Source organism: Antechinus flavipes, chromosome 1 (genome assembly GCF_016432865.1).
Source record: "Antechinus flavipes isolate AdamAnt ecotype Samford, QLD, Australia chromosome 1, AdamAnt_v2, whole genome shotgun sequence".
In the NCBI taxonomy this organism is placed as follows: Eukaryota; Metazoa; Chordata; class Mammalia; order Dasyuromorphia; family Dasyuridae; genus Antechinus; species Antechinus flavipes.
In genome coordinates, this window is record NC_067398.1 from 663,154,745 (window position 1) to 663,178,124 (window position 23,380).

The following is a 23,380-nucleotide window of genomic DNA, read 5'->3' on the forward strand; positions in this document are numbered from 1 at the left end:
TATCAGAATTTTTTGGGTTTTTTTTCCCTTCATTATGATAGCTTGATATCAGAAAAAATACCAGATATGTTGTTATGGAAGAACCTGATTTTGAGTAAATGTAACAGATGGGATCAATCTTTTTTCATTACAATAATAACTGCTTCCTGGGGGGAGGAAGATACAATGCAAAAATAATTAAGATGTGGTCTCTGCCTTCGTGAAACTTACAATCTAAGGGACAGCAGGAAGGAGACTGTTGTGGTGTGATGACTTCACAATACATACACAAATAGATTGTAGCAGCCAATAATTATAGTGTAAAACAAGGAAACCATGAGAAAAGTACAAAGTACTTCTTCCAAGTTCAAGGGAAGTTTGTTGTTTTTTTGACTGGGATGTTAGGGAAGGCAATTGGACGTAGAACTGTAGAGCTGAGTCGAGGTAATCTAGGTAAGATTTTTTTAAAAGGAAAGTGCAGGAATAAAGAGAGCACATTCTAGGCATAAAATAATGGTTTCATCAAAGGCACAGAAATAATAATGAACTAGATGTGTACCAAGAACAAAAGCAGTTTGCTTTAAGTAGAGGACAGCACAATACATAGACAGTAAATTAATACATCCAAAAAGGCAAGCCATTATGAAAGTGATGGGGATCCTAAATGACAGAGTAAGTGGTTTAAATTTTATTCACTTGGACAAGTAGTCATTTAGCCTTTAGTTGAATAGCCAAAGTGAAGCTGATCCTACAAAAGGTACTTTGCTCACAACAATTGCTCCTCACACACACACCACACTATCTCCTGTTTTCAATGTTTGTGTGTTATCTGACCCCATGCTCTATTTGCTTGACCTCCTCTCTTCTGTCTCTTAAAATCCCTCATTTTCTTTAAGGTTGAGCTTAGTCATTTATCTTCCACATAAAAGCTTTCCTGATACTCTCTGCTACTAGTGTCTTCCCACAAGATCAATAACACAATTGTGTTTCATTCATATTTAACTTCTATCTTTCTATCTCCCAATGCTTGGCACATTGAAGACCCTTTTTTAAAAAGTGTGTGGACTAATTAAATGAAAAAGCCCATTTCATTACAAAAGCACTTCAACTGGCTTAAAAAGCAAGGACCTGAAGTCAGAAGACCTATATTTGAAATCCTAACTCTATCAGGTGTGTGACCTTGGCAAAGTCATTTAAACTGACAAGAGTTCATGTTCATCATCTGTCAAATGATGGGGATGGACTAGATCAGCAATTCTGAAAGCATAGCTCAGGGCTTTAGGGGGTTTTCAAAGTCAAAATATTTTATCCTAAGACATTTTAATTTCAAATACAGTAAATATATGTAAAATCCACATAAACACTCTGTGAGGGCCACAATTTTTAAGAGCGTAAAGGGGTCCTGAGACCAAAAAACTTAAAAATTGCTAGACTAGAAAATGTCCCTTCCAGCTCTAACTTGTTCCTTATGTTGTGCTGAAATATGCCTCTTTAAGGCTCACTCTTCTGTTCTTGTCAGGCTCCAAGCAGAACTAGCACCTCTCTAGAATGCAACTAGAATACACATATTGTAAACAGAGCTCCCTGGGGCTAAATTCACACTTGTGTGTGGTCAAGCAATGAAACCGTACAAAGCAGCTAGGGCATAAGTTCTTTTCAGTTCAGGAGCAAGTTACTTTGGTAAACAAGAAAGCCAAGGAGATTCAAGAATATACTGCTGATGTGGTAATGATTACCATTCAGTACATCAAGTTCAAGGAAGCTGGAGAGGGGAAAACAAAAACAAAAAACATTCAGTTGTTGTAGAAGCATTTTGGGTTGGAGCTGGAAATAATTTTTAAAAGACCTTGAAAAGAGGTAGAAACAGTCATCGAAATGTATGCCCCAGTATCCTTTTTTCCCACCTTTAACCTTATGCCAATGGTTGCCATTGATGGAAAAGGAACAGTGTTCTAAGAACCTTAAAGAACTATATAATTTGTACTAATACTCTTACTTCTTTTCTGAAAAACAACATTAAATGGCAACTCTGCCAGGTAAGGGAACAGTAACACGAGCTTGGGGGCAAAAGGGGAATGGCCTTTAAAGACAACAATCCACCATTCGGGACCCCTGCCAATAGAAAACAAGGCAGCTCTGCTTTTTTTCTGAATGAATGCATTTATTTAGCACCTTCAGGGTAAAGGTAAAGTAAGGAGGGAATACATTCCACATATGGGAAGCAGCTTGTGAAAAAGCATGGAGAAAGGAGATGGAATGCCATATGTAAGGTAGAGAAAGAGGGCCAATTTGGCTGGACCTTAAAGTGCATGAAGTGAAAAAAATGTGCAATAAATCTGGAAATGTAGGCTTGGAGCCAGATTATGAAGAACTTTAAAGGAGAAACAGAGGAATATATATTTTAGTCTAAAGGCACTATAGGGAGGCAAGTAAAGGTTTTTGAGAAAGAAGGTGAAATTGTGAGATGTATGCTTTAGGAATGAATATAACTTTGGCAGTTTTGTGGAGAACTTACAAAAACCTTAAAAGAATAGGAAGTGTCCAATGGCCAGAATCAGAACAGTGACTATGCAATTAAAGAAAAATGAAAGAAATGCTATGGAGGTTGATTCATTAACACTTGTTTGTAGATGCAGAATGAAGAACTAAGAATGACTCTTAAGTTGTGAACCTGGGTGATGGGTCAAAAGAAATAAGGAAGTTACAGAAGTGGGGATTGTGGTGAAAAAATGATAAGGGTTTTTTGTTTTTTGGGGGGACATTTTGATTTAGAATGCCTAGTTGGAAATATTCAAAAAAAATTTGGAGACATAAGACTAAAGCTCTGGACAGGGTACAGGGTAGATATAAAGACCTGGAAGTTACTTGCATGAAGAAAAGAATCCTTGGGCACAGAAAAAAGGGGAAAGGGGCAAACAATATATACCACTGAATGTTGAACTAAAATGTTCAACTTGCATATTTTGTAATCCTCAACTACCTCTCTACTTCAAGAGGTTGAACACATGAATCAACAACAGATAACAGCAGTTAAGTTTGGTTTTAACACTCCAGATTCCTTCTACATACAAAACTCTTAAACTAGAGAAAACATGGCAGCATGCCCTGAAAAAAATCTGGTCTTCCAATCTAAAAGAATGAAAATGGCAGTTCCAGCCTCCCTCTCTTTGTATAAGGATACCCTTAACTTGTTTTTGAGTCCTAGAATATTTAGATATGGGTATCCCAAATCTACCAATTACTTTATTTCTCTCCCCAAAAACAATCTTTTCTACTATTTTTTGGGGGTTTCTTTAAATAATCTATCAATTACTTGAAGTTCTTAAAGGTACTTAAAGTTCAGGCATCTTTTTAAACTTTTGATTAATTTGAATTATGTAGATTTTTAGTAAAAAAAAAAAAAAGGTGACCTTTAGATGTAAAATAGGAGGGAACTGAGGTCCAATTAAGATAAGGAATATCAATGACAGAGCTGAACTAGAACCAGAGTCTCATCTCCTAGGATGTAATTTTCACAATACTATGTGGCTTTGTCTTAAGAAGGGACCTTGTCCTGAAAGTCCGGTGATATTATGGAATCAAAGAAGCACTAAGCACTAAAAGATTAGTTTCCTTGACTTTGTAGTCATGTAAAGGCTGAGGAAACTAGAAATAATCTTTACAATACCTTCCAACTCTAAATATATTAAGTTTATAATCTGATAATAATAATAATATTCTCATTTTATAGAGAAAATAAAAGGCCCACACAGAAAATAAAAATTTTGTAGAAACTTTCCTTAAGTCAATTAGTAGCAGAACTAGAATGTTGGGTTTCCTAATTCCTTGATCCAATTCTCTTTCTATTTATATTGTATTATATCTGGTTTTCAAGGACTTTACATACTTAAGAATCTATGTTTCAATCCTACTGCACAATAAAGTATATACTAAGATGGAAAAAGTGTTTTAACCATAACAAGCTATGAAATAAGAAACTGCACATTGAAATAAGTATGTGACATATGGAAAAGAACTGGATTGAGGGTCAAGGAATTTAGGTTCAAATCTTGTATGTATACTTCCTCATCTGTCAAATGAATCAATTAGACTAAAAGGTGTTCTTAATCAAAAATTCTCTGTCATAGATTGCTGTGACTAGTTAGTAAAGCCTATGGACATGTTTTCAGAATGTTATTTTTTTTTATCATAATATATACTGGATTACAAAGTAAACCAACTATACTGAAAATAAAATTATCATGATATTTTTTTAAAAATTCATGAACCTCAAGTTAAAAAACCCTGGAGATATTTCTAATGTCACTTTTATCTTAAATCCAATGATCCTACTATTTCTCAGTTTACTGCTATTCTTCTTAAACAAGAAATATGTGACTATCAGGTTTCTCCTACCCTTTTAAAATAAAATACCAGTCATTAAGATTTGCAGGATCCAAGGGCCCTAAGTCAAGTATCCATTCTTTTTGAAGAGCTGTTTATCACGTAAATTAGCACAAAAATCTAAAGTGATGGGCATTAAGAATTAATCATTCCTATTAATTTTGAATGTGAGATAGCATGAGATCTTTCTGCATTTCCACCATCTGAATAACTCTGCTTAAGCTTCAAAGTTGAAAGCAACTTCTTTCTGAAATGGTTGTACCAGATGTAGATCCTAGGCTAGTTTATCTACTGCCTTTATAAAAATATGATTCACTTGGGAGAAAACTTATCTCAGCATTGAAGCTACAATGAAGTTTTAAAAAGATAAGTATTCTGGGTGTTCTCTAGTACAATTAAATCAGTATATTAACAACAAATGTGTACTTCTGTCTAATGTCAGTTTAGGAAAAACATCAACAGGTTAACTAAGCAAGAACTAAAACCAAGTAAAAAATAGTTGGTAAATCATTCTTTAATCAGTAATAATCATTGAATAAATTTGCTGGAATTCCAGAACATACTCGAGACTGGCAGTCCATTTCTATCTTTGAACATATTTCACAACAATTTTATAACACATTTAAGAGGCAAATGATTTTCCCAAAATAAGCTAGAAAGCTTCTCCTAAGATTTAAAACTGCAGGTAACTTTGTATATGTTTAATTTATTTATAATTCCAAAAGTCTCATTATTTAGAAGGATTTTCAAATAAAGCCTACCCTCCTTCACTATTTCTCTCAATATTTCTTGGACTTTCTCTATCTCATAACTAGTAGAAGTGAGAACCAAAGGACCAAAGGACAGCCTGGAATAGCTATAGTAAGCTATAAGGTTTAAAAAGAGATTAAGTAGTAGAAAAATCACTGTCTTTAATTAAAAGTCAAAGACTATTGGTTTGAATCTTTCTTTGGCTGATTATAAGTGGCTTCATGTCTCTTTCAGTTTCCTCATCTACAAATTGGGAATAATATGTACACAACTTGGGAATAATATGTATACAATTTATGTCACAGAATTGCTATCAGGAACAAACAAAACAGTAAGTGCAAGTACCTTTTTTTTTTTTTTTTTTTTTTTTGGCTGAGGCAATTGGGACTATTAAGTGACTTGTGGAGAGTCACATAGATAGGAAGTGTTAAGTGTCTGTGATCAATTGAACTCAGATCCTGCTGACTTCAGGGCTGGTGCTCTATCTACTGTGCCACCTAGCTGCCCCTATGGTGGAAGTAGTTTTGAAGTGAGATCTAGAGAGATTAAGTGAATTATTAATCTTGGAAATCCAACTATCTTTTCCTCAAGACCCTTATTTCCTCACTCAACATACTATGACTTATGGATAGGAGGTACCTCAAATATCACCAAACTGTACATACTTTTGACTCAATAATGCCATCACCTCAAAGAGGTAAAAATAGAAGGGAAAAAAATAGGTATAAAAATGTTTATAAACATAGTTTTTTGTTGGAGCTAATTAGTAAAAACAAAGGAAATGACTGAATAAATTATGGTTTATGAACATTATGGAATGTTACTGCACCATAAGAAACGATAAATTTATAGAAAACTGGAAAGATTTGTGTGTATTTATACAGATTGAGATGAGGAAAAAATAAGAGTACAATTTACATAATGGCCACTATAATGTAAGAGAAATAACTCTCAAATTTGAGGGCTCTATCAACACAGTAACAAATTGTGACTTCAAAAGACAAGGAAACATACCTCTCTTTCCTTTTTTTTTTTTTTTTTAAAAGATAATCAAAACTGAAAGGCTCCTTATCTTACTATATGGTGCCTGGTTTCTGTCAATATGTTTTCCAGTTTCCCCAACAATTTTTGTCAAATGGTGAGTTTTTGATCTAAAAGTTTAGATCTTTAGATTGATCAAACACTAGGTTACTATAGTCATTTAATATTATGTATTGTGTACCTAATCTAGTATACTGATCTACTACTTTTTTTTTTTTTAACCAATACTAGATTATTTCCATGATTGCTGTTGTTAGGTGGAACAGGGATAAAGTGTTAGGCCTAAGAATCAGGAAAACTGAATTCAAAAGGGTTTGTGGCCCTCAGACATTTAGTTGTGTGACCAAATCACTTAACTATTTTTGCTTCACTTTTCTCAATTGTAAAATGATCTGGAGAAGGAAAGGGCAAACCACTCCAGTATTGCCAAGAAAATCCCAAATGGGATCATTACAGAGTTAGACACAATTGAAATGACACAACTAGTAAATCTTTCACATTTTTAAAGACTTCCTTGATGTACTTGACCTTTTGTTCTTCTAGATGACTTTTTTTCTAGTTTTATGAAGTAATTCTTTGGTGATTTGATATAGAACTAAATAAATGATTAAAGAAGATCTATCATTTTTATTAATATATTGTTTGGCCTAACCATGAGCAATTTTTATTCTCCAATTGTTTGGATGTATCTGAGGGAAAAGTCTTCCACTGTGGAAATCCTTGGGTTTTTCTTGGCAAGTGTTTTTTTGCTGTCTACAGTGATAGAAATGCTGATGATTTATGTGGTTATATATTTATAAATCATCTAAGTTGCATGATTTATATTTTATCTTATGTACTGAAATTTTGCTAATTATTAGCAATTGTTAATTGTTTCTACTAGGTTTTTATTTGATTCTCTAGGTATACCATATATCAGCAAAGAGTTACTGTTTTTTTCCTTTCCTCATTGTCTATTTTTACTTCAATTTCTTTTTCTTACACTGCTATAGCTAACATTTCTAATATAATAATAAATACTAGTGGACATCTTTGCTTCACAAAGGAATACTTCTAGTTCATCCTTAACGCAATTAATACTTGGACTAAGATTTGGATATTACTTATTGTTTTAAGAAAGATTCCATTCATTTTTATACTTCCTAGTGTTTTTAATAGGAACGGGTATTGTATTTTGTCAGAAAACCTTTTCTGCATCTACTGATATAATCGTGATTTTTGTTGCTTTTGTAATTGATATGGTCAATTATTCATCTGATTGTCTCCTTAATTTAAACTCTGCATTGCTAATTTAAAATCCCACCTGACCACAGTATATGATCTTTGTGACATATCACTGTAATTTCCTTGCTACTATTTTAAATTTTCACATCAATATTCATTAAATTGATTTAAGTTTTCTTTTCTCCATTTTTATATTTGTATCATAGAATTAATTTGGAAGAATTTCTTTACCTATTTTTTCAAATAGTTTATATAGTATTGGGATTAATTTTTCCATAAATGTTTAGTGGAATTCACTTATACAGTCATGTAGTCCTAGGGATTTTTTCTTTCATTTACACAACTTGTTCAATTTTTCTAAAATAGGGTTATTCAAATATTCTATTTCCTCTTCTGTTAATCTGGGCAATTTTTATTTTTTATAAATATTAATCCATTTCACTTAGGTTGTTAGTTTTGCTGGCATATAACTGGGAAAAAGAGTTTCTAATAATTGCTTTAATTTAACATTCATGTGTGCTGCATTCATTGTTTTCATTTTTGATACTGGTAATTAAAAAAAAAAAAACAAATTAACCAACGGTTGATCTAATTTATTGGGTCTTTTCTTTCCATAAAACCAGCTCCTGGGATTTATTCATTTTTTGTTTTACTTTCAATTTTATTATTAATCTCTCCTTTGATTTTCAAGATTTCCATTTTGGTGTTTAATTGTAGATTTTAATTTGTTCTTTTTTGTTAAGCTTCATGCCCAACTTAACTGATTTGCCTTTTCTCTCCTTCATTGATGTATGCATTTAGATATATAAAATCTCCCCTAAGGACTGCTTTGAATTGCATCCCACAAATTCTAGAATGTTTCATGTTACCATTCTGTTTAATCAAATGGTTTTTCCCTATGATTTGTCGTTCTTTGATCATTTTTTGACATGGCCCTTATTAAATGTAATTTTTATTGCACTATGATCTGAAAAAGGTGCATTTCATATTTCTGCTTTTCTGTTATTTGTTTGTAAGATTTTTATGCTCTAAATCATGGTCAATTTTTGTGAAGGTATAGTCCTTTCTATTCCCATTCAGTTTTCTCCAGATGACTATCCTAACTTTTTAAAGATTCTAGTCATCTTCTCATTTATCATTAAGATTTATTTAGTTCTAAGAGGGGAAAACTGAGGTCCCACTAATATAGTTTTACTGTTTATTTTTCCTTTAAGAATTTGGATGCTTAATTTTTGATGCATGCATATTTATAGATATACTATCTACTGTTCCTTAGCAAGATGTAATTTCCCTAATTCAATCTTTTGATTAATCCTGTTTTTTTGCTTTTGCTTTGTCTGAGATCCTGATTGCTATCCCTAACTTTACTTCAGCTGAAGCATAAGATTCTGCTTCAGCCCCTTATTTTAACTGTCTCTCTCATTTTCAAGTGTGTTTCCTGTAAACAACATACTGTTGGATTAGGATTTCTAGTACATTCTGCTATCTGCTTCTACTTTATAAATGAGTTTATTCACATTTAAAATTACCATTATACTGTGTATTTCCCTCCATCCTATTTTCCTGTTAATCTTTCTTTTTATTCTGCCCCTCCGCTAAATTCTGTTTTGCTTCTTACTACTGCCTCCCTTTATCTGCTCTCCCTTTTACCATTCTCCCTTTTTATTATTCTCATACCCTCTTCCCTTCCTATCTATTAGCAAAATAAATTTCTATTACCAACTGAGTAGATAGATATAATTTTCTTTCTCTGAATCAACTGAGATGAGGTAAAAGTGACCCTCCCCCCAATTTTCCCTTCCACTATAAAAGCTCCTCCTTGCTTTCATGTTTTCCTTCTCCCCCCTTCTCCCAGGACATCCTTTCTCCCCTTATTAGTTTTTTTTTTTTAAACATCATTTCAATATTATCAACTCACTCCTATACCCTCAGTGAAATCTTCCTAACTGCCTTAATGATGATATAGTTCTTAGAAGATATATATATCATCATACTATATAGAAAGGTAAGAGTTTAACATATTAAGTTGCTTATGATTCCTTTTTCATTTTTACATTTTTATGCTTCTTTTGTCTTATATTTGGAAGTCAAACTTTCTATGTCATTTTTCATCAAGAATACTTTGAAATTATATTTCATTAACTATCAATTCTTTCCCTTGGAAGAAAACTTTCTTTCCTTGAAAGAAAAAAAGAAAAACATCAGTTTTGCTGGGTAGATTATTTTTGGTTGTAATCTCAGCTTTTTTGTCTTCTGGGATATCATATTCTAATCCTTCCACTCTCTTCATTGGCTGCTGTTACATTTTGTGTGAACCTGATCGTGGCTTCCCAACATTTGAATGGTTTCTTTCTTGCTGCTTGCAGTATTTTCTCTTTGATGTGAATGCTCTGGAATTTGGTTATAATATTCCTGAAAGTGTTCCTTTTAGTGATTGGTTGATTCTTTCTATTTCTATTTTACCCTTTGATTCTAGGATACCGGTTCAGTTTTGCTTGATAATTTCTTGAAAGATGACTGTCTATGCTTGCTTTTTGATCACAGCTTTCAGGAAATCCAGTAATTTTAAAATCATCTCTCCCTGATCTACTTTCCAGGTCAGTTGTTTTTCCAATGAGATATTTCATATGTTCTATTTGTTTCATTCTTTTGACTTTTTTTTATTGTTTGTTTGATGTATCATGGAATCATTAATTCCTACTTGTCCAATTCCACTTTTAAAGAATTATATCTTCAGTGAATTTTTATACTTCTTTTTTCCATTTGGCCAATTCTGTTTTTTAAGATATCATTTTGTTCAAGTATTATTAAGATATTAATTTGTGCCTGTTACCAAATTATAATTTCTTTCCTTGGCTTTTCATTTCTTTACTCAATTTTTCTTCTGATTTTTTAAATAAATTTTTAACACTTCCAGAAGTTCTTATTGGAGTTATATAAAATTCATATTTTTTTCCCTTTTTAGGCTTTGCTTGTAGCTATTCTAACTTAATTGTCTTCTTCTAAATCTGTATTTTTATCTTCCTTATCACCATAGCAGCTTTTTATGGTCAAGTTCTGTTTTTTGTTGTTTGCTCATTTTTCTACCTTACTTGTTGATTTGAAACTTTAAAAGTTAGACTCTATTTGGCCTTGGGAGAAGGGAAGCAGGGGTGACAGAGCTCTGTCTCAAGGTTCAGGATTTTTCTAATTGCTGTTTTCACAACTAGTTCTAGGGAGCTGGAACTTTTCCGTAATTTCAAGATGAGATCCAGGAAAATATGATCACTGCTCTCTTGGTCTGCACTCTGGTTCTTACCCAGGAAGGATTTCTGATCTCTTGGGATAGCAATCAATACTGTTCTTCAGGCCCTTTCCTTCCTTGAGATAGGAGTCCTCTCCTTCTTGGCAGAGAGGTAATAAAATAAGGGTACATACTTACGACACAGTCAATGTGTTTTACATGAGTATATTATACATACACACACACACACACACACACACACACACACTTGATTTTACTCGACTACACTATACAAGAGAAGGCTTTTACTTACAGATAAGCTAGTTAATTAAAAGATTTTTGAAAAGGACAAAAGAATCAATAGCCTATTAAAAATACATAGAGGGAAAAAAAAGTTCAGAAGGGGACACAAAAGAATTCGTTAAATATTCTCATCTATAGGCTAAATATCTCAAGCTTCCTCAGCCAACCCATATATGGCATGATCTCTTAACTTTATAATTTTAAGGTCAAATTGTTTTCCACTACACAATGTTTTCCATTACACAAACTTCACAATTTTAGAGCCAAAATTAAATGTAAAATTCCAACATTACCAATCTACTATTTGCCAATGTTGTCTTGATATAGTATCTACCATTCCTTTTTATTTAACTGCTTTAATAGTAAGTATTTATTAAGTGATTATTATGTGATAGGCATCATGTTCCTGGGGAAAAAAAAGGCAAAAAGCAGTTACTGCTTTCATGGGGGCCACATTACAATGGAAGCAATAATGTGCAAATAAAGATATGTATAATGTAAGTTGGAGATAACAGCGTTTTCATCGGCATTAACAAAGTTCAGGAGAAGCTTTCCTGAAGGAGATGGGATATTAGCGATGACTTCAATCCTGGTGACAAGGAAGGAGAAAAATCCAAGTGCTAGCAAGCAAAAATGCATTGAGTCAGGAGATGAAGTGTCTTGTTCGAGGAAAAATAAGGAAGCCAATATAATTGAACTGCAATTTATCTGGGGAGAAAATGGTAAAGTGTAGGAGCAGGGAAAGGTCATGAAGAGGATTTTATATTGGATCCTGGGGTTTACTGTAGAAGAGGCTTCATAGACTTGTACTATAGGAAGACAAATCTAACAGCTAAATGGACAATGTGCTGCATCAGGGAGAGACCTAAGACAAGGTCCAGAATGAGGTGATGAAGGCCTGAAGCAAGGTGGAGTAGAGTCAGAGAAAAGAAAGGGACACAAACAAGAGATGTTGTAAAGGCAGAACCAATAGAATGTGGAAATAGAAGGAAAAAGAGGGCGAGAGGAGGATACCCAGGTTGAGCTAGGTGAGTGGAAGGAGTGTGGTGTCCTCTACAATCCCAGCAAAGTTAGAAAGAGAGGAAAACTGAAAGTGAGGGGCAGGGAGGGGAAAGAGGAGATGATGAGTTTTGTTTTGGATGTGGATGAGTTTACTGTTTGTTGAACATTCAAATATAGAGATATAAGATTGGAAGTCAGAAGAGAGGTTAAGGGGGAGAAAGAACTGAGAATCATCAGCATAGGGATGATATCTGAATCTGTGGAAGCTAATAATGAGCCCATCAAACTTCACAGTATAGAGAAAAAAGACGGTCCAAGACAGATTCTTAGGGAACTTCCATGATTAGTGAGGGTCATTTAAACTAAGATTCATAAAAGGTAACAAAGAGAATGATCCATAAAAGACAGGAGGAAAAGTCAAGAGAGAGCTGTACCATGAAAGCCTATAGAGAAGAGAAGATAAAGTGACTGACAGTGTCAAAGACTGCCGACATTGAGATGAATGAACACTGAAAAAAGATGATTAGAGCTAGTAAATAAGAGATCACTGTTAACCTTAAGAACAATTTCAGTTGAATACTCAGGTCAACAACCAAAGTTCAGAGTTATGAAGAAAGAAGGAAGAGGAAAGCAGTGTTCACAAAGATTTTAGATGTAAAAAGGGAAGAGGCTTTATGGGATGATTGCTAACAGAAATGGAGAGATGGAAGGACTTTTAAGATTGGAGGAAATCTGGATGTGTTATATGAAGTAGGGGATCAATCAGCAAGCAGGAAGAGATTGAAGTTAAGTGAGAAAATAGGAATAGTAAAGGGAACAATCTGTTGGAGAAGATGGTATGGAATGGGGATTACTTGAGGGCTTTGTCTAGATGAAAACATCCATCCCTTCATGTGACAAAAGTGAAGTAGATAGTTACAGATGGCACCCGAGTGATATCAGGTCAAGAGGGAGAAAGACTGTAAATAGTCTCAGTTTTTTTCAGTAAAATATGAAGGTTCTTGACTGAGAGGATGGATGGAGGGGAGCCATGGAAGTCTCTGAGGAAAGGTGAAAAGGTTTGGATCCAGGCTGCTATAGTAAGTGGAACAGTGTTGTCAATTAGTGAAGTAAAAGAAGATTGCTTTGCAGTTTTAAGGGCCCAGTTGAAATTATGTAATATATTACAGAGACATCAGATAAATGGGACAGTAGATGTTTCAGATATTCTAGAAATGAATCCCTTGGGAGAAAAAACTTACCCTTATTCTACTGACTCTAAAAGAACATAATTTAAAGGCAGTTACAGAGAGAGATTTAGGTGTGATATAAGAAAGATCCCTAACAGTTAGAGATACCCAAAGTAGACTGCACGGCTTCAGAAACTAGTGGGTTCCCTGTCTCATGACACATCCTCAAGGATGGGCTTGATGAGAAGGATTACTGATCAGGTACAGGTTATTCTAAATGATAACAATGATGATGATAATGGTAATGATAATAATTGGTATTTACTTACCAGCTACTATATGCTAGATACTGCTAAGCCCTTTACAAATATTATCCTCAAAACAACTCTGCAAGATAAGTGCTACAATTAACCTTCTTAAATTTGAGGAAACTGAGGCAAACAGACGTTAAGTGACTTATAAGATCACATAGCCTGTAAGTGTCTTAGGCCACATTTGAACTTTGGTCTTCCTGACTCCAAGTTTAGCACTCTATCTACTACATTACTTAACTACCTCTAATGAGGATATCTTCCATCCCTAACAACTCTTAAATTTTGTGACATCTTGGGCAAAAAGCTCTTTCTTTGGGATCATGCTATAAGTAGAACTAGGTAAATCATACTGGCGCCAAAATAAGTTACTACCAGCAGATCTGGGTCTACCTGTTAAAATATCCATTAACATGGTGGATATAGAAAACTACTTGGCTTAAAAACTTCTAAAACTGATGCTGCTCTGCCTTAAGAATTTTGAAACTTTTATAATACAAAGAGCAATTCTTATTTAAGCAAAGAGATACCATTAGGGCAAAGCCAACAATTTTCTTGTAGCCTTTATTAGCACTAATGACAACATTTTATTGAAAGCAAGCTATAAAAATGGCACTATATTAAGGCATTGTAGTGTACTGGAAAAAGCACCATATTAAGAGTCAGGCGATCTGAGTTCTGAGTCAATCTCTCATCAAAAATTTATTATGTGGCCCTAAGCAAGTTGCTACTTTGGGGACTTATTTCTTTTCCTACAAAATGATGGTGTCAAACTAGATGACCTTTTAGTTTCTCTTGTATTTTAAAATTCTATAAAACATTTTGTTTTTGCTCTCAAGAAATTTATATTCCAATCAGGAAAAATAGGGCAGAGACAGTTAAGAAGCAATTAATTTGTAATGTTAATTGCTGTGTACTACATAAATAATATAAATGACAAATGCTAAGAGAATATCATGAATCATGTCTAATATATATATATATATATGTATATATATATCCACATGGCAAAGAAGTCAGAAATTATTCTTATTGTTAATATAATTAATAGTAGCTGCACCATAGCTTTAATTTACTTTACCTTAAACACTGGTGTCCAACCTGGTCAAAATCCAAATTAGGGATTTGCCCTATAAAGAAGAACTAGAGCCAATGATAAGATACCCAAGACAGGAAGATATGGATTCAATACAAAGCAGAATTTCTTAACAATCAGAGAGTTCTAACCATGGAAGAAGATTCTGTCATTAGAGGCATTCAAGCAGACACTGAACAACTTGCCAAGGATAATAGATTTAGAAATTGGAAGGAATCTCAGAAGACATTTAATCTAGCCTCCACATTTTCCAGATGTGTCTCAGGTGGTGTTTGGACCAGATGGCTTTTGAGGTCTCACCCAGTTCTCAGAGTTTGACTCAAAGTAGGGAAAAGAATGATGTTTTAAAAAAAAAAAAAAAAAAAAAAAAGATATATTCTTCAACTTCCCAGGAAAAAAAAGGGAAAGGGAAGCAGAAAAAAAAAAAAAAAATTTGGACTGAAGACCAAGTCCAGCCCCACATTCAAGCACAAATAGGCTGTAAGAACTGACACAATCTCCATTACTACTTATAGACCTCACTCTTCCTATGTGCAATATCAGTTTTTAGATTGGAGGACCTTTGACATCCTATGATTTCATTAGTTTGTGGGGAGAGGGAGACAGAGAGACAGAGATCGAGAACGAGGGAGAGGCTGTGTGTGTGAGAGAAACACAGAAAAGTGATTTCATTGGTATACTCCTGAGAATGAAAAATCTTTCTAACAGTAAAAAAAGACAACTTCTCTATAATTTAGCATCTAAGAGAACTTCTTGGAGTTCTCAGAGATCAAGTGAATTGCACATAATCACACAACTAGTATATATATCTGAACACAGATTTTCCTGAATCCAAGGTCTACTCTCTAACCACTACAAGATATTGATTCTAATTTTATGTTTAACCTTCCTTAACTATCCTGGAAATATAGATCTGGATCTGCCACTAGAAATATATTTGTACATTCCAGACAAGAAAAGAAAGTTGCATTCCTTCAAAGAACTAGAAACCAATCAATAGAAGAATGGTTAAAAGATTGTGGTATATGAATGTAATGAAATACTAATAGTTTTAAGAAATAATGAATATGATGAATACAAAGAATAATGGAAAAACTTTTAAGAACTGTTGCAAAATGATGTAAAAGCCCAACTCAGGAAAACAATACACATATTGACTATAACAATTTAAATGGTAAAACAACAAAATTAAACTTGAATGCTTTTACACTTAGTACAGTACTTAGCACATTGTAAGTAGTTCATAAATGCTGATTACCTGACATACTATTCAAATCTTGCCCAAAGATAAAATATGAGAACATACTCCCTACTCCTTTCTCGGCAGAACTGAGGAATTATGGGTATGAAACAATGCTTATAAAAATCATACTTGACTGTTATGTTGGTTGGTTTGGCTGACCTCTTTTTCTTTTTAAAATTTCTTGTATAAAGGATGAGAGTCTGAAAGGGAGTAAATAAACGTATAAGAAAATGAAGGAGATGTAAAAACAAAAGATATTATTGTTTTAAGTTTTTTTTAATTCAATTCCCTGTTTTTCTATAGAAGTCTCTTAACATCACAAAATAATAAAATATCACAGAAAGTAGAATTTTCTGAAATTCAAAATGCATACATTTGTTCCAAGTCATATGAAAAAAAATTTCCCCCCTGTCTTCTAATCACTATTTTCCCCCTAGGGAGCTGCCTTCCTTTAGTACCAGCTTTGATCAGTAATTAAATTTTTAAAAAAGTAGTTGTCCCCCATTTTCTGAAGTAGGACCAAGTAAGTTTGAATCAAATTCTACTTTATTAAGAAGAATGTAGAAGGCCCTATACACAGTGCTGGAAAGGAAGCTAAATGGCAGCCTCTTCTCTTAAGGATTTTACAATCTGGGCTTCTCTTTATCCCAGTATACTCTTCATTAAACAATGACTTTATCAGTATCATTTTGAACAGATGAAGCATCGATTTGGTAACTGATTCCCTGATGTTTGAATTATTTAATGTATTACAACCCTTGACCATTTCTTTTCAGAAAATGACAAAGCCATGTATCCTCAAAGGCAACATCCTATGCCACTCAACTTTATATTGCTATTGCTAATTATTTTCACTTAAGAAGACATAGTCATGGTGGAAATATTTCTTTCAGGAATGACTCCATCTGATCACCAACTCTGCACTAGGATTATTAAATCTTTTTAGAAATCTTCATTTTCCTGGGAGAAAAGTCTTTAAGAAATATAATTAAGTAAATCAAATGAAAAGAATTCTGGCATTTCGATTTCTCTAAAATGATCCATAGGTTTCAATCAGTTTTATCTGCCATGAGAGGATTACTAAATTTCCTATATCCTGTCCTGGTCCGGAATGAAGGTTCAGATATTTAGTTCATCACCATCTGGATTTCAATTTAATAACAGAAAACAGAAGTATGTGCCAGGTACTGACTGTGCGAAGCACTTTATAATCATTATTTTCATCTGATCCTTGAAACAACCCTGGGAGGCAAGTACTATTATTATTCTCATTTTACAGATGAGTAAATCAAGGTAAATAAAGATCATAGGATGGATTTCCAACCCATCCTCCACACAATAATATTGCCAAATGCCCTGCTTCTGATGGCTCTTCAACTAACAACTACTTTAGTAGCTTCCCAGTGTCAACTCAAATACAATACATTATGTTCTCTCCTCTCCTAACAACTAGGTGCCTAAATTTAAGAATTGATTTCAAAAGGTCTGAAAAAAATCAAAATTCAGATTAGTATTTTCTTCTTAAAGAGAATAACTGAATCAATGCAGAGATAATTAAAAATTTTTGTATGATTTCTTCTTGTGATCACCAACTACCCAATCACAGTTGAAACCTTAATTATCTTTTAGACAGCTAGCTAAGGCAGTGGACAGTATACTGGGCCTCAAGTCAAGAAGGCCTAAGTTCACATCAATCCTCAGACAATTACTAGCAATATGACCCTGGAACAAATCATTTACCTAATTGCCTCAGTTTCCTTAAGTGTAAAATGGGAATAACACTACCCACCTTATAAGAAGAGGGATTCACTGGAAAAGATCCTGATGTTGAAAAAGACTGAAGGAAAAAGGAGAAGAGGACAGTAGAGAATGAGAGGAATAGTGTCATGAAAGCAACAACCATGACCTTGGGTAACTTTGGGAGATGGTGGAGGAACAGAAGGGCCTGGCTTGCTATCATCCATGGGGTTATGAATAATCTCGAATAACTGAACAACAAAACCTTGGAGGGCTGTTTTAAGAACCAACAAGATATTTGTAAAGCATTTAAGCACAGTACCAGGTAAATCAAGGAGCCTAACAAATGTTTACTCCTTTCCTTCTTTGGATATTGTGTTTAGGGGGATGACTAGTAAAAGTCAATCAGTTGTAACATCTCTAGGATCTCCTCACTTCTACTTTAGCTATCTTTAGATTCTTCATATCTCCCTAAGACAATGTCAAAAGTCTCCTAACTGGTTTCACTGCTAATATGTCCTCTCTCCAATCCATCCTCTACACAATAATAATAATGCTAAATACTTTTCTCAAAGATTGTTAGTCACTTCCAGTGTCTACTCATATAAAATACAAGATCAAAGTCTTCCACAATCTGCCTTCATACTATTATCTTTAATTCTCATCCCATCTTACATTCTAGAAATGGGACTCCACTTCTTCTCTTCTAAGATCTTCAGGCTTCCCCCTTTCCCCCCACTTAGGATTCAACATCTCCTCCCCGAAGCCTACTTTGATTCTCTTTCCAATGGAAGTGATCCTCTTTCTTTAAATTTCTCAAAGTTCTTTGAAGAACTCCTTAGCACTTTATCAGATTTATGTTACACAATCAATTTATGTTATTATCTTTCTTCTTTTGATGCTCCCCCTCAAGAGCAAGAATTATATTTTATTTTTCCCTGGAACCAGGCACAACATCTTGCACAGAAGTCACTTATTTATCAAAGTTATTCAGGAAGAGAATTTTATAAGCAGGGTTCACTGAGACTCAATTGAGAAGTATTTTTAAAAAAATATATAGACACATGGGATATTCTAACTCCTTATTTTACAGGAAAAAACTAAGGTCATTAACTAAGAGATTTAAATGACTTACTCAAGATCAAACAGGTACTATATATGCAAAGGCCAAACAGGAAATCAGGCACTCTGACAACAAATCCAGTGCTCTTTTCACCTAACAATATCGATTTCAAAAGAGCCTCCAGTCAGAAGTTTCAGTACTTGTACTTTTCCCAAAAATTTCTGTTTCAGACCAACTGCACTAAGACTTGAGATGCAAAAAGTAATACTACAATGAAGCTGAAGAAAGAGAACTAAAGTGTAAATTAAACCGGAAATTAATTTTTTAGCAAATTTGATAAGGCTATCTAAAACATTCACAGGAGTGGATTTCCTATTTCAAGGAAGGCAGGCCAACATTAATAAACCTTGAAAGAGTTTATATTATTTGCTTCTATTATGGGTACTTCTTAACACATAATATTCATCCTTTCAACATCTATGAAAATTATTTTAGCCATCATTGAAGAAGGATACAGTATAAAAAGTAGTAGATACCTTTCTAGTCTAGGTTGTGCCACTAATTAAATGTGTTACTTTTGGCAGATCAATTTCCCTTCTCTGGGTCTCAAGTTTTCTCCTCTATAATAAAAGAATTAGATGACTTCTAAAATTCTTCCAGCTGTAAAACTATATGAATTTAAATGACAGCAATGGAGAAGTTACTTCTTCGTATTTACATATAACTTCATATTTATATTTACATATGAAATTTTAATAGGCAAGATAAAAGTGCACTGTGTTGTCCACATTAAGCAAGGAGAGGTACTGAGAATGGAGTGGCTGGGATTACTGACAGCCTTGGTGAACAAATATATTTAAAGACAATTTATCAAGCATCTCTTGAGAAGCTATGGTACAGTGGAAAAGAACAGTAGCTCTCTGTAATGAAAAGGTCTGGACTCAAATCCCACCTCTGAATTTTCAGCACTTCAATTGTGGCCTTAGGTTAAGTCACAGACTCCCTTGTTTCAATTTATGCTCTTTGAGGTCTCTTTCAACTCTAGATCTATGATCCTACTGTGTAAAGAAACTGGGAAGGAAAAAAAAAAACACAACAGTCTAATATCATCAAGGGAAATAAGGATATGCATACACATCAAGATAATAGAAAATCAGTCATAAAAATCAGAGAGCTAAAAGGGATGATCATAGATAGCTTGTATTCCAACTCATTTTCCTGATGTCTTATGGTAAATTACTGGCAGAGCTGGAACTAAACAGAAGATCACTGCCACTAAGTCAGTTTTTTTTTTTTTCCTTATACCAACTTATCCTTAAACGCAGAAGCAAGAACAAGAAGTTTATTATTAAAGTTCACATTTGGAGAGAGATCACACAAGTGATAAAGCAGGTGCCCTCTGAGTAGTAGGCCCTTAAAGAAGAGTAGAGCTTCGACAAGAGTTAACTAAAGGCAGATGGGATGGATTCCAGGCATGAGAACAAACTGTGAAAACAAAGGAGATAGCATCCCAGGTGAATGTAGAATAGAGGGAGGAAGTGATGAAGGAAGAAAGTTCAAATTTGGAAGAGTCTATAAAAAGTAACTAAGTGGTTTATCCTAGGATAGTTTCTCAGCCTCATTTGTATTATATTCTGACTAAATTCAGATAAAACAAAAAAATGAAAATGGAATGTACTATTTTCAGCCTTAGGCGCCACTTCTTTCCAGAGGCAACAATCTGATGTCACTAACAAAATTCAAATTAAATAGGTCAAGGTACTTGATAGAAGGACATTCTTGGGGACAATAATGTGAGAAGCTGACTTGAATCCTAAATGTCACCGACTACTAGTGTGACTTTGAACATTTAAGTCACTTTCTTTTTTTGAGCCTCAGTTTCTTCATAAAATAGGGAAATATAAACGTCTCTATATGGTCCTTCCCAAGTCTAATGATCTATGAATTTATGATTGTTAACTTCAAGCACTATAGATAAAATACTATAGATATAAGATTTCCTTACCAATCTCCTAGGCAGTTATTAAAATGGTAATGACTTTTTATTATAATCCATACCTGTAAATACAGAGGCAAAGGTTTTCACAACCAAGTTCTTGTCGATCTTCAGAACTACCTTATTATAGAAGTCTCTTTTGTATAATATGTAATGATTGATTCTTTCAAATTGTAAATGTGAACACAAGAAAATAATTTTAAAATAAAAAGCAATGTAGAAAAATCTCCCATTTTTTTGTTTCCTAATAATTTCTTCTCTTCCCCACTATAATTCAAACAACCCTTTAAAACAACCAACTCAAGATGTGAAAGACTTTTCAATGTGTAGTTAAAATAGATCAAGTAGATAAACCTAACTATGAAAAAACCATCTCTCAGATAAAAAGCTGTTCAAAGATAGGAAGATAGATTAAAACATTCTCCTTAAAATCTATTAGTAGAACTTTATATTCTTAACTAAAATCTTATGAGTCAATCACTGGAGTGCCATACACCTGTGTTCAACTTCTTTGCCTCTGCTCTCTTCTAGTTTCTCAAAGAATTCTGAAGTTCTTGGGATAAAGAAATGAAAACTTCTACAGAAAGATATAGCAATTCAGGGCACAATGCATTCTGTAACTAAGGCATAACCCTCACCAGACATATCTCCTCACCCTCATAACATCCATGATCAACAGGAAGATGGAAAAAAAGGAATCTTAGCAGATTCCAAACAATTGTACAACTGTCTCCCCACATTGTCTCTCCATCCTCAAAGCATATTATTTTTTCACATTTTTCCAGTAATTTTAAGGTCCCTAAAGTCAGCTGGCAATATATATGGGCACACTCTCCTTAATTTGGATAAAAGTTTTCACCCATACCTTGGGACAGATATGGTGGGGAGGGATGGGAGGGATTTTCTGAGGCTTCCATACGAACCAGTTGCTGCTCCTAGCCAACAAGTCAGTAAAGGTATTTTATCCTAATAAATAATCCAGAGAATAAATAAACCACACTCCGTGGTAATAGCTCTCGGACCCCTGCGCCGTGGTATATCCTGAAATTTTTTGGTACTGAAGAATCCTTAATTTTTTAATTCTCAAGTGAGGAGGAGAGGAGGAAAGATAACTCCTTTAAACAGGGAAGAGCCATCAAAAAGATCTGATGCGGAGAGAAGAGTCTCAAGGAAAGGGGTTCAAAAGAAAAAACAAAAAGAGTTGAGATAGCTTCAGGGACCGAGTGGGGCCGAGGATAAGGCAGTCGGGGTTACGCAGAATGCCCAGAGAGTGGGAGAAGAGGGCCCACTAGGGTTTAGGGGCTGACGAGGGCAAGGGGCAGGCTCGAGGGGGGCATGGCTCACAGCAGGGAAGCTTGGGTTTGGAGAAAACTAAGCGGGGTTGGGGGAGGCGAGACGGCTCGGCCCAGTTTTGATGGGGCCAGAGCAGGGGCTGGGGGAAGCACAAGTGCTTTGCGAAGGGCAGAGAAGGGCCGGGGGCAATGGTGGTAGATCGGCAGCGGTGAGAGCCCAGAATGAAAGTGGGTTTGGGAACCCGGAGGAAAAGGGTGATAAAAAAAATGAGTCTACGAGACAAGGATAGACTACGGAAGCAGGGGAAAGAGAAGGACCAGGGTAGCGGGCGGAGGCACAGGTGAATGTCGGGGTGCACTTATTAAGGCAGGGGGGAGGGCCGCAGAGGCACAGGTGGGGGGATGGGTGTGCAGGGGTAGCAGGCAAGGGACAGCAGAGAACACGGATCAAGGCAGCAGGCCCTAGATGGGGGATAGGAGCAAGGGAGTTCCTGGAGGAGCAGGCAAGGATCAGCAAAGGATGCGAGTTCGGGAGAGAGGACAGCAGTAGACGTGGGGGCAGGAGGGAGCCGGGGGGCGGTAGGCCTGAGAGGGCAGCAGACATCGTGGGTAGGGGCCAGCCCCGGACTAGGAGATGACCTGGCGCTGCTGACAGGACAGGGGCTCTGGGTGTCCCCGTCCCGGGCCCGGTTCTTCCCCGGACCGTCTCACCTGGCTTCGCCTGCGCCCGGCCGGCCGGCCGCTCCCTCGGCCGCTGGGTCTCGTTCGTCTGTCGGGCCTCACCGGGGAGGGCAGGGCAGCAGTGCCGCCAGCTGCACTGCACAGCCAGGCCCCGGCCGCTGTCAGGCTCCCGGCCTCAGCGCTCCCTCAATATGGCGGCGGCCACTCCTCCGCGGCCTCCCCTCCGCCGCCGCCGCCGCCGGCCCCCTCCCTCCCGCCCTCCCGCCCTCCAGCCCGGCCCCCGCCCGGCCCCCTCCCGCGCTCGCGCGCAGGCGCGCTCCCGAGCCCAGTCGCGCCGCGCCGAATCTCCCTTCCTCTGGCCCGAGAAGCTCGCGCTGGACTCCGGGCCTCGCGCCAACCTCGCTCCGGGCGCGCGCTTGACCACGCCTTCTTCTCCTCCTCCTCCCCGCCCAATTCCTCCTTAAACACCACCCCCTCCACCAAGGTCCCCGCAGCGGAACTGGGTGCGCCGGCGCGCGAAGGGCATCTCGGGAGGGAATGACGTCCCTGACTATTCGAATCAATACAGGAAGCGGCGAGCCACGCGTTGCTAAGGGTAACGGGGGGGGAAGCCCAAGGTAATCCTGGGAGTGAGCCTTGGGCTCTTAGGATAGTACCTGTTTCGCAGGACTCTGCGTGGCTGAGGGCTGAGAACTGCCAGTTAGTTCTCCGAGGGAAAGAGCCCTGGATTCGGAGCCAGGAAGCGCACTTCAAAGCTCATTGCTGGTTAGGATATGAGGACTAAGTCTCTCGCTCCCCTAGTTACATCTTATTACAAAGGGTTGGACGAGACACGAAGGGTTCATGCACATTTTTAAAAAAAAAAAATCTCTATATAGTTAACTATT

At 36.0% G+C, this 23,380-nt stretch overlaps 1 protein-coding gene across 1 annotated transcript in view; it reads right to left on the reverse strand.

Moving 5' to 3' along the window:
- FZR1 (fizzy and cell division cycle 20 related 1) overlaps nucleotides 1-22,720 on the reverse strand; it is a 67,773-nt gene extending 45,053 nt beyond the window's left edge. The window contains exon 1 of the mRNA XM_051971977.1: nucleotides 22,524-22,720. The gene's annotated coding sequence lies outside the window, so the exon portion shown is untranslated. The remainder of the gene's footprint in view (nucleotides 1-22,523) is intronic.
- Nucleotides 22,721-23,380: the final 660 nt, after the last annotated feature.